Source organism: Dipodomys spectabilis, unplaced genomic scaffold, assembly GCF_019054845.1.
Source record: "Dipodomys spectabilis isolate Male_0828 unplaced genomic scaffold, ASM1905484v1 ptg000178l, whole genome shotgun sequence".
NCBI lineage: Eukaryota > Metazoa > Chordata > Mammalia > Rodentia > Heteromyidae > Dipodomys > Dipodomys spectabilis.
This window is the reverse complement of record NW_024870855.1, coordinates 2,188,128-2,202,347: the sequence shown is the minus strand read 5'-3', so window position 1 is coordinate 2,202,347 and position 14,220 is coordinate 2,188,128. Positions and strand designations below refer to the sequence as shown.

At 41.7% G+C, this 14,220-nt stretch overlaps 1 pseudogene; it reads left to right on the top strand.

Moving 5' to 3' along the window:
- Positions 1 to 4,574: 4,574 nt before the first annotated feature.
- LOC122120797 lies at positions 4,575 to 5,626 on the top strand (annotated as a pseudogene).
- Positions 5,627 to 14,220: the final 8,594 nt, after the last annotated feature.

The window sequence follows — 14,220 nt, the reverse complement described above, 5'->3', positions numbered from 1 at the left end:
TCCTTCCTCCCTCCCTCCCTCCCTCCCTCCCTCCCTCCCTCCCTCCCTCTCTCTCTCTCTCTTTCTTTCTCTCTCTCCCTCCCTCCCTTTCTTCCTTTCTTTGTATTTTCTCTTGAAATCATGGGGTATTACTATGTAGCCCAGGCTAGCCTTGAACTTGGGTCATCATTCCCAGCTCAAAAGTTGAATGAACTTCTGGTGGTTCTAGGATCAAACTCAGGCCTCAAGCATGCTATACAAGGGTTCCACCACTGTGCTACATGGCAAGCTTTAATACAGTTTAATACCCTAAATACAGTTTTTCAATTCCCCTTATATTCCCAAGTACTCTTTTTCCCCCTCTGTAAGATGAGCTTATTTATTTAGTAGTTAGTTAGCTATTTATTTATTTTTTTGGATCTGGTCGTGAGGCCTGAACTCTGGGCCTGGGCGCTGTCCCTCAGCTCTTCAGCCCAAGGCTAGCGCTCTACCACTTGAGCCACAGTCCAACTTCCGGCTTTTTTCTTTTTGCTTATGTGGCGCTAAGGAATCAATCCCAGGGCCTCATGCATGCAAGGCAAGCACTCTACCAGTGAGCCACCTTCCCAGCCCAAGATGAACTTAGTTAAATTTTGTGTGCCCCCATCTTTCTTATTTGCAAGGTGTCTGTGTAGGATGCCCTCTATTAGATGACAGACTCAGGGTGATGATGCTCTGAAACTTCTTCAAGCTAACATTGAGTAATTCTTTGGTTTTCTACTTAAGCAAGAAGAGTGTGGACATTTGTGTCAAACTCTTAGATCTTGAAGCTTTTAACTGGAAGGGCTGAACACTATGCCCTGAGGGAACTCTTCTATTCTCCTTAATCATTTAGAGTTTCTGTTTTTCTCTGATCTTTTAACCTTCCCCTCCAGCATTCCCTCCCCTTCTGTGTAATATTTATTTTAGAATAAAATTATTATTTATTAGAATAATAAAGTTTATTCTGTTTGTTGTGTCTATTTTCCTGCTTGAATCTAAGCTTCACAAGGGCAGGGATCTTTGCCAGTTTTGTTCAGGGCCTGGCATTTAGCAGATAGAGGGTCAAAATATACTTTTGGATAAATAGATGGATTAATCTTTGATGTCTAGTAGATGTTTCTATTCATAGATCAGTTCTGGTTCTTTGAAACCTTTTTTTTTTTTTTTCTCAATGGCACTATTCCATGTTACCAAGAGCAAACTGCTAAAAGAATTGGCAGCTACATCTGAGACTGAAAATTGATGATTTTCAAGGGGATTAAGACAATCACTTGGTTCTGGGCACTTAGACAAGGATAGTACATTCTCATAGAAGGGAGTGAAGCTTTATCTTCTCAGATAGAACCTTAGGAGCCACTGGCTAATTACTTCAAATTACCAAAATTTATTATTAAATTAATAGCTTGTTTTAAATTCATAGTTGGTCTAACATTTTGATATGTTTCTTGTGTCATATTAATTCTATTGGAGCCTCTTTGTTGCTTCCAGAGCCCCAGTTGCTGGGGCTGAGAAGGTGGCTCAGTGGTAGAGCGCTTGCCTTGCATGCATGAGGCCCTGAGTTTGATTCCTCAGCACCACATAAGCAGAAAAAAAAAGCCAGAAGTGGTGCTATGGCTCAAGTGGTAACGTGCTAGCCTTGAGCTGAAGAGCTGAGGGACAGGGCCCAGGCCCCGAGTTCAGGCCCCACGACCGGACCCCCAAAGCCCCAGTTGCTGCATCTAGTGAAATCTCCAGAATTTTCCACTGTTTTCCAGTGTGTCACACTAGCGTCCCTTGTCCTTCTGCCACCCAGCAGAGGTCTCTTCCTGAGTACCTAAAAAAGCATCATTGTTTCTACTCCTTAGTCCCTGTTCACATTGCGCTGATGTCTTGCCCGTAACCATTTCTACCATGCTATTTGTGAATACTTCTTCATTTGTATATTTATCATTTGCCTTACTTATGATAACCTTTTGGGGATTAGTTGAATGAGTCACAATTCACAGCTAGTGCAAAATCTTCTAACCTGTTCTACAAAACTGACCTAATGTTAGTACGTGTAACTCTAATGAAGTTTTAAGGGGTTTAGAATATTCTGAGATCAAGTCCTTTCTTCTTACCTTTTTTTTTTTCGTTTGTTTCTTAGTTGTGGGACTTGAACTTGGGGCTTAGGTGCTGTCCCTGAACTTTTGTGCTCATTGCTAGCACTCTACCACTTTGAGCTATAACACTACCTTCCAGTTTTCTGGTGGTTAGTTGGACATAAGAGTCTCACAGACTTTCCTGCCTGGCCTGGCTTTGAACCACAATCCTCATATCTTAGCCGCCTGAGTAGCTAGGATTACAGGTGTAAGCTACTGGCACCTGGCTCTTCTTACATTTTAAGAGTATTATTCTTTAAAGTCACATGATAATTATAATATATGTAATAATAGTGGGTTCAAATGAAGTATATTTGCTTAGAAAAATAGAAAATTGACAGTTGAATAGGTTGTGTATGAATTGACATGTAGTTGAATATGTTTAATGTAACTTAATCCATGGGATCAGACACTAGTGACTGGGTGATTGCTCCAGGAAGGCATACAGATGTCTTTACCTGGAGCTCATCTCCTGTTCTCCAGTGTTCATCACATCCAAATGTCTCGTAGACATTTGCTTAACACTTTCCTGTTGTGGTCTGACTGCTTTTCTAGCCACTAGGTGTGTGAGAATTTATGTTTTAACCTTCCCTGCAGACAAATGAGGCTTTTTTTTTTAACTTCAAAGAATATTTCTTGTTTGGTGCACCTTTCTAATAAGTAAATCAGCTTTTTGTGAGTTATCGAAAGAGAGACTTTTGCATGGCTTTCCAATTTTTCAGGCCGAATAAAGAACTTAATGAGATACCAAAGATATTATTTTGCTCATTTGCTTTCCAAAACATGAATTGGTTTTTTTTCTTGCTCCATATTATAAAACAAGTTAACATCTTCCCTCTCCTAATTTTTCCACAATTTCAGTTTTTTTTTGGCTGCTTCATCAAATTCACTACACATTTACATTTGGATTTTGACATGTAAACTATTGGGACTATTTGATCACATATAATCTTAATAATGCTCAACAATGCCACACAACTCACATGTGTATACATGCTGTCAGAATGACAGTCAAAACTGTGCTGCACAGACTTAAGTGAAGGGATGGGCAAGGTATTCCCGTGTTGCTGGTTACTATGCAGTTCCAGGCAATAAACACCTGATACCTTAGTTACAGAGAACAGAGGCCACTCAAGTAAACTTAAAAATCCCCTTAAAATTTAAAGACGTTGGACTTATCTACTAATCTAAGTGACAATAACAGGTCTATGTCATGGCTAGAAAGTTGGGGATCTCCTCTCTAGTTCTCCTTTTCCATGTTTTTCCCTTTTCTCTCACATAGAGCCAGTGTATTTATACCTGAGAGCACTTATATAAGCTTTTGTTTTAGTCGCTTGGTAAGCCTTTTTTTTTTGTTTGTTGTTGGTCATGGGGCTTGATCTCAAGGCCTGGGCACTGTCCTGGAGCTCTTTTGCTGATGGCTAGTACTCTACCATTTTGAATCACAGTTCTACTCCTAGTTTTCTAGTAGTTAATTGGAGATAAAAGCCTCATGGACTTTTTTCTGCCTATGCTGGTTTCAAACTGTGATCTTCAGGTCTCAGTCTCCTAAGTAGCTAGGATTATAGACATGAGCCACCAGTGCCTGGCTTAGAACCTATTAAAAAATAATAAATTTAATTCTTAAGAGAGTTTGATTGGCTTAATACAGCCTATAGCTTCATTCCCTGGCTTAGGCAGTTATGTGGGCTTAATAATCGCTTGGATAGGAATAGGGAAGAGTATGTTGGATATTGTACTTCTGCATTGGTTTGTTTATCATCTATTCTTTCATATGGTCTGTGCTTTTATCTCCTTGTTTATACATTTTGAGAGGTTTCTTTTCTGTTGTAGTTCTTCTTTGTAATTTTTATTTTGATAATTCTGTTTTATTGTATCTTTATTCTATTGTGCCTTTTTCCCAGCACAGACTTTTCCAAAGATGAGGTTGTGGGAAATACCAATCTATCTATGGATCAATCAATATGTAGTAAATGTACAGCTATTTTCTTGAGGGAATTTTTGAAGGCATGAGAATTGTATGTTCAACCCCAATGTGTTTCAATAGCCTGAGAGATTAGGATGAAAGATGTTGAGATGGGAATATTTATGAATACATCCTTTGACTTTTAGCTTGTGTGTGCACATGGAAAGGATTTTTGTGGTTTGTTTTTTTTTTTCTCCTGTTCCCTTGTAAGGTTCTCCTCCAATCTACCCATGATAAGTTAGGCTGGCAATGAATGCCATTCTCTGGTGTGGTTTGGAGTGAAGGGGCCTCAGTCTCCCCTTCTCCCCTCCCATCGGTCAAATCACAGTCAGACTGCCATTGAAACTCCAGTTCATATAGGTGAGAAGGTGACTCTGAAGCTGCTCAATTGAACAGTGACAAGCTTGTTGACCAGCAGCCGTTGCATCCAAGGCCTTCTAAGATGAGTTTTATGTACATAACTCATAGCTCTTCTTCATGTGACTTGTATGCTCATCAGCTTAAGAATTCACAGAAGAGGATGCGCGGCGCCTTCGAGTGATGTGCGGTCTCGGCCCCGGCCCCGCCTGGGCCGGTGCCCGCCCTCCGCCCGGCCCTCCTGCGGCTTTGCCCACTGCTGCGGAGGCGGCACCGGAGTCGCCGGCTCTGCCACTGGCGAGGCGGCACCCGCGGCGGCGGACGCAGCGGCTCGGGCGCGGGCAGGCGATGGTGAGGCGGGGCGCGCGGTCGCGGCATCGGGCATGAAGGAGGATGGCAAGGGCAGGATGAGGTGTCGGCGCGGGAGCAGCACTTCCACAGCCAAGTGCGGGAGTCCACGATATGTTTCCTTATTTTTGCCGTTCTCTATATTGTTTCCTACTTCATCATCACCAGATACAAGAGAAAATCAGATGAACAAGAAGATGAAGATGCCATAGTCAACAGGATCTCATTGTTTCTGAGCACCTTCACCCTAGCCGTTTCAGCTGGAACTGTTTTGCTGTTACCCTTCTCAATCATCAGCAATGAGATCCTGCTTTCTTTTCCTCAAAATTACTATATTCAGTGGCTTAACGGCTCCCTGATTCATGGCCTGTGGAATTTTGCTTGGCTCTTTTCCAACCTTTGTTTATTTGTGTTGATGCCCTTTGCTTTTTTCTTTCTGGAATCAGAAGGTTTTGCTGGCCTGAAGAAGGGGATCTGAGCCCGTGTTCTGGAGACCCTGGTCATGCTGCTGCTGCTGGCGCTGCTGACCCTGGGGATGGTGTGGGTGGCGTTGGCGCTCCTCAACCAGGACGCGGCCAGCATGGAGTCCTTGTATGATCTCTGGGAGTTCTACCTACCTTATTTATATTCCTGTATATCATTGATGGGATGTTTGTTACTTCTCTTGTGCACACCGGTCGGTCAGTCCCGCATGTTCACCGTGATGGGGCAGTTGCTGGTGAAGCCAACCATTCTTGAAGACCTGGATGAGCAAATTTATATTATTACCCTGGAAGAAGAAGCACTCCAGAGACGACTCCATGGTACTTGTGTATCGTGTCTTTATAGCGATTGAGTTGAATGGACAGATAATTGAGTAATAGGTGCTTCATGGGACGGGGACTCATCAAAAGGCTGATGGAGATGAGCGGTGGCCAGCTGGCCAGCGACCCTGGACCCCCTCCCCACCCGGCCCCCCAGGCAGTGGTCACTGGGGGCTGCAGACATCCACCCACAGCTTCTCAGCTGATCCAGACTGGCCTCACTTCTCACCCCTCCTGTAGAGAGGATATGGAGAACTCTGTGGCCTGGGGATGTGACTAGCTCTCAGCTCTCCACCAAGTAAGCAGGACAGCCCCTCCGAGTCTTAGTGACTGTTCATATTGGGCCTCTAGTGGAGAACCAGTGAAGAGAAGAGTAATAATGTTGTTTAGGAAAATTTTCTATAATTTAATCTGAACTGCCTCTCCCCAGATCACATTATCAATATCTAATAATATTTGTGAGTCACAGTGCACCACCAAGATGAGATAATCAATATCTAATTACATTGTCAATCATAATTCAAGAGTGTGTAAATGTGAAGAAATACACCCACTTTCTTCAACTACAAATAGTAAGCTTAAGTTTTCAACCAAAACTTGTTGATAATGTTTATAGGTTTATTCTCAGGTCAAAACATTTTGATTTCTGTGTATTCTAGAGAATGTTAGTTGGTGACATTGTACACTTTGATGCAGGCCAGCTTTTGGACTTAAACTACCTATGTCTTTTATCTTTTATTAAAAGCTATATGTGCCTTTCAGAATTACAAAAAAAAAAAAAAGAATTCACAGAAGATATCATTAAAGCTATGGAAGCCAAAGAGTGTAGGGACGTGTCCCCTGTTATTAGGCAATCTTCAGTGTCACTGTGATAATAGCGCCTTGTCTAAGGAGACTGGTAGCTCTGCCAGTACCTTGTGGGCACTGCTATTGTAAACTGAGCTAATGCTGCTGTCAGTAATGGAGGCTGGGCTTGACCTGGCAGGAGCAGCTCCTCTTGCCTCCTGCTTTGTACCTTTAATTCTCTTTGCATTAGAAAAGCTGGGTCAGGAGTCTGGAACCAACTGCCTGCACCTGGAGCAGAGTGGCCTGAGTTGTATTCCTGAGATGTCATACTCCACATTTGTTCCTCCACTTGGAGAGATCAGAGCTGGTTCAGGGAGCAAGCACTTCCTCCTTCCCTCTGCAGTGTGGCTGTGTTTTCTGGAAGCCTTCTTATCAGTGGGTCTGACTCAGTGGGATGACGTCTCAGTCTTCATTAGTATGTAGAATACAATGTCCCTTCTAAAGTCAGGCTTTACTATTAATTGATTAATGCGTTGTTTGATTGTATTTATTCAGTAGATATTAGACTTTCTACTGAGTGATCAGTGCTGTGCTAAGCTCTGTGGAGGCATATAAAGCAAATAGATGTCTTTGAGTGGTTGGTGTTGAAAGCAGTGTGGGATATTAGGCAGCACTGAGTGCTGACATGTCCAGCTGACCACAGAAAGGACTGCACTCTGTGGGACAGATCTCACTCTGTGGAGCTGTGGGGAGGGATGCTTGTCACAAAACCTCTCAGAAGATGAAACAGACACACATACAGAGAAGGAATGGCAAATAGATAGCTGTTCTGTGTGTTACTCTTGGCTCCTTCCAGAACTCCTTGCGGGCTTTTTGTAAAATGTACCCTGAATCTTCAGTAGTGGCTCTAATGCAGTATTGTTAAAATGTAGAGTAGAACTTTTTCACCTGATAGCTTCCTTTTTTGTTATGTGCAAAGCTATTCGATAAACATGACAGGTGCATTTAGACAGGAAATTGCCAGGAGAGTAAACTGCATGTAGAGGAAATCTCTGCTTTTCCCTCCCTACTCCCCTTGCCCCCAGTACTGGGGTCTGAACAGTACTCTACCACTTGAATCATATTTCCAGTTCAAGTCTTTTGCTGGTTAATTGTAGATGGAATCTCATAGACTTTCTGCCCCATCAGGCTGTGAATGGACCTCAGTCCTTCAGATCTCAGCCTCCTGTGTCAATAGAATTATTGACATGAGGCACTGGTGCCTGACTGTGACTCTGTGATGTGTTTTGACTTTGGACCACAGAAATTTGAATTGCACTGACAGGAAAAAGCTGGGCACTCCATGGTGTAGCTACTCAGAGTGTTGCTCTGCTGGCTTTGTGGTTTTAAAGGAAGCTACCAGTTTTCTGGAGCCTAAAAGAACAGGAAGCAGCAGTCAGGTCTGCTGGAATGGACAGGCGCTAGAACATTCTTCACCTGATTAGTCTGGCAAGAAAGCAATAGTTTCTGTGAGGTGCAAAGAGATGTGTGGGGTGCATGCAGCAAATAAGAGTGGAAAATCAGACCAAATGGAAGTTTCAAGGCAGCTTGTAAATACATTTGGGCTGAGGTGAGCAAGGTCTGCTGGAGCATTTTGTACTAAGTTTCTTAGCTGTGTAGTAGGGACTACAAGGACTGTAGAATAAAGAACAAAAATGTATGGGATCTGAGATTTACTCTAGGTCTTCCTGTTACAGTAAACTTTAAAAATAAATGAGGCTTTTATCTGGCTGCAGGGACTGGCCTTTGTCTGGTTTATCTCATCAGCAATGCAGAGTCGCTTTTCTAGGGCACTTCCCGGGCTGTGAGCAAAAAGAGGGTCAGGGAAATGTCTCTTTCTCAAGCCTTTGGATGTTGGACTAACCAGAACCACCAAATATTCAGCACCTTTAAACAAACAAGCAGCCCTCTTGTACCTTGTAGCTCTCAAAGCCTCTATGTCTGCATGACTTTAACACAAGGAAATGGGAAGTAGAGGCAGCTGGTTGCCAACCTGCTTCACTTGAACATGAGCCCTGGGGAAGAACCGCCTCTGAGAGAGAGCTGTCTGGGCAAACCTGAGACAGCCTTAAGAGAAGCCGAAGTAAGAAAGTATACACAACCAGGAAAACATTGAAGGGCTCTGTCTTGAAATGTGAATATATCACAGGAATATTTAAGAAAATCAGATTGATTGATGGAGGTTGTTTCTGCTGCCTAAAGGCTTTAATAAATACTTTAATAAACACTGAAGGAGGTGGCGGCAAAGTTAATTGCAAGAAACCTAATACTACAGAACAAAAGCAGACTGGGTAGAAGTAAATTAGAGCCTGGGTGGGCCCAGGGAAGCCCTCTGTGAATTCTGTCTCATTGCATGAAGTGATCTGTTTTCTTTCCTTTATCTTGTTTTCTTTTTTTTACTTTATACTTTTTACTTTTTTTTTTTTAAGTGACCTGTTTTCTTGAAGCTACAAGCCCAACTGGTCCAGTTTGTTTTTAGATTTGGAAGCAAATACTTGTGTAAGGAAGGGCTGGCTGGGCAGCATCTCCATCTGGAATATCATTTAAGAATTTGGCCTAATCTCAAGTGATTTATGTTTAGTAAACAAGATTATCTTCAGCTTCCCATTGTGATGGAGCAAATGGTTTGGGGCTTAGTTGCTGCTTTTCAGCCTCCTTTAATTGCTTCTTCAAGGTAATGCTGCATTAATCTCCCATAATTCTGTCCAGTGTTGATTTGCAAGCTTGGCTTCTAAAGCAAGAAATGGGAACTTTGGTTGATGGAAGAATGGCTGAAACCTTAATAGGCTTGTTGTAGTCTCCCCAGACTATAGCGGCTGAGAGAAGGCTGAGAAGGAAGAAAGAACTTTTGCTGACTTGAAATTTAGCATTTTAGTTATCTTTTTTTTGTAGTATAAGACAGATGATCATTTATTTTATGAGTATATGAAATAAAAGAACTCTCAAGGTACTTGTTTTGATTGCTTATGATTTTTCATATTTTAAGATTTTAATTTTTGCCCAATGGAGACAAACATTTCTGAAATTATAGGTGTCCAATGAACACTTACATTTCTTTTTTATAACATAAGGATATATTATTATGATCACTAAACACTGGCATTTATTAAAGCCTGAGTAACTTTTTAATGTGTTTCTGCATTTAAGTACTTTGTGGAGGTTCTAGAATAAAGGTTTATTATTATTATTATTAGGTCTGACTTTGTAAGAAAGAAACTTTTTTCTGCAAAGAAATGATCACTTCATTCTTTAGGGCTGACAAAAAATATTAATGAAGTGTTTCAGGGCCCAGCATTTATAAAAAGCTGTGTACTGTGTATTTCATGTTCTGTGCAGATGAAAACAGCTGCTTGCATGTGGCTGCTGAGTTTGTATGCGGTAGCTGCCCCCATTCCTGTGGAGTCTTGAGTTGAAGGTCCCTTTCCCCGCTTTCTCCACTTCTGCCTTAATATTTTAAGTTTTATGTCTGATAGTGCAAACTAAGCAAAAGATAAAGTATAGAGAAGGTCACTCTGTCTCTCAGATTTTATCAGCAATTTCAAGTCTCATTCTTAAACTGCTCATGATACCTTGGCAACCAGCCATGTACTTGTCATTTTGTCTCCTTAAGTCGAGTCTTGTCAAGAACAGATTGACCAGTATTTTTAATCACTTGGCTAAAAGATTTCATTTCCAAAATCAACTGAAGAATTTAAACTGATGTTTCAAGTGTAGACGGAGCTCGTGTGCAGTGGAAGTTGTGAGCACCATCAGGAATGCACTGAGGGGAGAGAAGAGCTGAGATTTTAGGCTCTTGTGGAAGATGTATGATTTGGGAAACCATCTGTACATAGGAAAATGGAGCAGTGCTTCAGTGATGTCATTGTGTGAAGTGGGTATGAAGTTGATTTTGATAACAGTTTCTTTTGGTATACTTTGTTATGTATTTGAATATGCTACCTATTCTTGTAGGTCACCAGAATCTGTGTTAGAAAATTGGAAGTCTACAGAAAATCAGTTGAAGACTTAGACTTCTGTAGTATAGTATATACAGGACAGAAGAGGGACAGGAGTCCATTAGCTAAAGCAGTGGGGGCATGGGAGAGGGCAGATACTGCTTATGAAAGAGCAGCAGAATCTGTGGTGGACATACAGAGGAAAGAAGGTTTGTACAAGGGAGATGGAGAGGTGTTTAGGATGGGAGTTTACTTGAGAAAACATTTGTTGCAGGAGAATAAAACCTATGAGCACTAGAAGGTCAGGTTTCTCAGCAGATCATTCAGGATAGTACTGTTGATGGTGCAGAGCAAGAGGTGTATGTGGGGGTGTATGTGAGGGGCAAGGAGTGTATGACACTAATTCCTGTGACTGCAAGGAGGATAAAAGTGGAAAAGCATGTAAGGAGCTGTATTAGCCTGTAGGGAAACTGGAGTTTATGTGTCTCTGAAGGGAGTGGGAAATAGTAGCAATTGGAACTTGGTACTTAATCGGATCATCTAATTGAATCAAATTAGAGTATCCTAACAGGCCCATCTCATTCTTCTGAGTCATCCTGACCTGCAGACTTTGGGTACAGGATCTACTTTGTGTTGTGTACTGAGTGGCACTGACCTGGAAGAACTTGGAAGATGTGACATTAGAGTCCCTCCTGCTTACTTCAGGCTTCTTCCTGAGATGCCTATAGCATCACATTGTTCACTGTCACAACCTACTTTGCTGGGTCTGAGCTGTAGGATCTGGATTTTTCTTGATGTTCTTTCCAGCTACTATGTTACTCATTCACTCTGTCATTCTCTTACTTTTCTAGAAAACAAGCTAATTTGCTAAAAACCTATTCATTCTTCTGTGCAGGATTCATATATAACCCTTTCCTTGTTCTTTGATTGCATTCATCAGAAGACTCTCTAATATGACAGCTCAAAGAACTAGTGGCACTTTTGAAATGATCTTGGGTAACTATGAAGATAGTGACATTTAAGAGGACTCATGATATACATACTTTACTCATGGGACATATCTAATGCATGTGACTAAAAGAAGAAGATCCAGAACTAACAGTTGAAATGTGATGATCCCACTCCTGTAAGAATATGAGACAGGCAATGTGAGTCTGCTGCTTGCAGGGCGATTTGATTTTCTCCCAGAAAGTGAGCATTTGGGGTTTAAACAGTGTGTCCATAAAAGGCAAGCCAGCCACTTCCTCTGGTGTTTACCTGAACAGACAATAGCTTTTTGCAAGGCAGGCAAACTGTTTATCTACAGTTTACCTAGAGATTGCTGTCTTATAGTACTCTGTGAGGAACTTGAAATTTTTTTCTTCTGGTCCTGGGCCTTGAACTCTGGGCCTGTGCACTGTCCCTGAGCTCCTTTTGCTCAAGGCTAGCACTGAGCTACAACACCAAATCTGGCTTTTTCTGTGCTTGTTTGGAGATAAATCTTATGGGCAGGGATATTCCTGCCCAGGCTGGCTTGAATTGTGATTGTCAGATCTCAATCTCCTGAGTAGCTAGGATTATAGGTGTGAGCCACCAACCACCAACCTCAGAAATTGAGAATTTTTAAGGTGAAAATTTTATAGTTTTCACTATAGACCTGTGTGGCTTAATGACACTGATATATGTAGAAAATGCATTTTTAGGTGATGCTTTCTTTATGGACTTACACAACCCTAGTTGCTGTGGCGGACACACACTAGACCATGTGGTATATCATTATACCAGAATTATAACAGTTATAAACAATTATAACAGTGATAAACTTGTATATGTGAGCACTGAAGAGAGAAATAAACATATGGTATAAAAGATAGAAAGTTGCCATGGGGTGTTAGTGAGTGATTGGGCACCAGTGGACGTGAAGGTGTTACTGCATACTTCACATACTTTTGGACTCTTTGTAAGAGCCCTTACTTTAAGATGCATACATGCTATATAGCTGTCTCCTTGTCCTACAGTTTTTTGTTGAAAAAAGATCTTGCATTTTTCTTGTATCTTTTTTCTTGTTAAGAACAAAGACACAGTACATGTCACAACTCTGGCTTTCTCCATGGAGCAGGATACCAATGTCATAGTAATAGTGCAATTGCTAGGTCAAGTAAGAGAGATGTAATTGCTCCTAAGAAGAATTTTATAGAAAATGACCATCTCTGCAGCTTGTCCTGCTGCAGGGCTTCAGGGGCATGAATGTATGGAGCTCTTACTCTGATAACTGTACCTTCTTCCAGACCTCTCCCAAAGTACCTGCACAACAGGTTTTAACTTAATTCTGATTATTATTTTTTTTAATTCTGGAGACTTCTGCCTCCCAAATGTTGGGATTGCAGATATACTCTACCATGTCAAGCCTTTTTTAAAAAAGGAGTTCACTCTAAATAATGATAAAAATAGAGTAGTAAATAAATAAGTCAGTAGCCTAGTTGCTCATTGAAATCAAGCATTCTGTACCATGCTCTGTTTTGATACCACTGGCAGCTACAAGTAAGTTTGTATGCACCATCTTCCCCACACATTACCCTGCACTCACTGTAAGATGTTGTGATGGTTACAGTTATGCTAGACAACTGGAATGTTTTAGCTCCATTATAATCTTATAGCACCACTGTTGTATGTGCTATCTGTTGTATGGTACATGACTATAGTGGTTTGACTAGATTCTATCCCAGTGCCCTGAATCGTTAGGTCTGATTTCACTGTGCTGTTGGTTGAAGGGGTAACCCTTTTAGCGTCCCTGCTAGCTACTTGAGATTGCGGTTTTGTGTTAGCATTGTCAGAGGAGCTCAGAAAACGTTTTTGTTGAATGAAATAATAAATACAAATACCTTCCCCTGACAGAGCTCTCTGGCTGCTTTGGTTCAGAAGAGATGGGCAAAAAGTATGAGACTTCATCTGAAAAATAGCTAAAGCAAAAAAAAAAGAGACTATTTAGAGTGTGGCTCCAAGAGGTAAAGCACCTTTCTAGCAAATGTGAGATCTTGAGTTCAAACCCTAGAACCAGTCAACCATCCAACCAGCCACATCTGTGCAGGTGCACCTGTTCTGTGCTTCACAGTATTGCCATGCCAGTTACTGAAGACTGTGTTCCTTGCAGGGTGTTTGCATGACAGGGCAAGGTTAGGTAGAGGTAATTACCCCTGAAGTTTGTCTGTTTTTCATATTACATTTTCAGGGTGAGTAGCTGGCCTCATCGAGTTTGCAAGCTGCTCTGTGTGACGTTCAGATCGTCATTATAGACACTAGAGTGATTTGAGTGCCGATACTTTGTGAACTTTTTTTTTTGTGTGTGTGTGAAAATATCTTACAGAGAGGGTACAATTACATGAGCAAGGTAATGAGTACATTTCTTATCAAGCGTTGTTGCCTCCTCCTTTGTTTCCCCTTCACATCCCTTCCTATCACCTCCCCCCTGTTTTTTGATGTAACGTTTTGTACATCTCATTGTTGCAGTGGGTCCACCTGTATCCCTATTTAAACACTTTGTGAACTTTTGTCAAGGTAATGAGTACATTTCTTTTTTAATTTTTTTGGGGGGGGCCCAGTCGTGGGGCCTGAACTCTGGGCCTGGACACTGTCCTTCAGCTCTTCAGCTCAAGGCTAGCGCTCGACCACTTGAGCCACAGCGCCACTTCTGGCTTTTTTCTTTTTGCTTATGTGGTGCTGAGGAATCGAACTCAGGGCCTCAGGAATGCAAGGCAAGCACTCTACCACTGAGCCACCTTCCCAGCCCCAGTGAGTACATTTCTCATCAAGCATTGTTGCCTCCTCCTTTGTTTCCCCTTCACATCCCTTCCTATCACCTCCCCACCCTGTTTTTTGATGTAACGTCT